Source organism: Charadrius vociferus, unplaced genomic scaffold, assembly GCF_000708025.1.
Source record: "Charadrius vociferus isolate BGI_N301 unplaced genomic scaffold, ASM70802v2 scaffold3574, whole genome shotgun sequence".
NCBI lineage: Eukaryota > Metazoa > Chordata > Aves > Charadriiformes > Charadriidae > Charadrius > Charadrius vociferus.
Window position 1 is genome coordinate 1 of NW_009648210.1, and position 262 is coordinate 262.

Here is a 262-nt window from a genome sequence, read left to right on the forward strand (position 1 = left end):
GCCGTGGGGCGGAAATGCTTCGAATCTCCCCCAAAACTTCAGGAATTTCCAAATTTTGGGGTGTTTCTCCCTCAAAAAGCCCCGAGAGGAGGAAAAAATGGGGGGGGATGTTACCCCTTCCGCCCCAATTTGTTGGGTGGGGTTTTTTTTGGGGGGTGGGGGGGTTGTTCCGGAGGAATTAATTGGATCTAATCCCCGGTCGTTTGGAGCGAAGCCGAGGGCAGGGAAAATCCCCACTTTTGCTTACTCAGCGCTTCGCCGC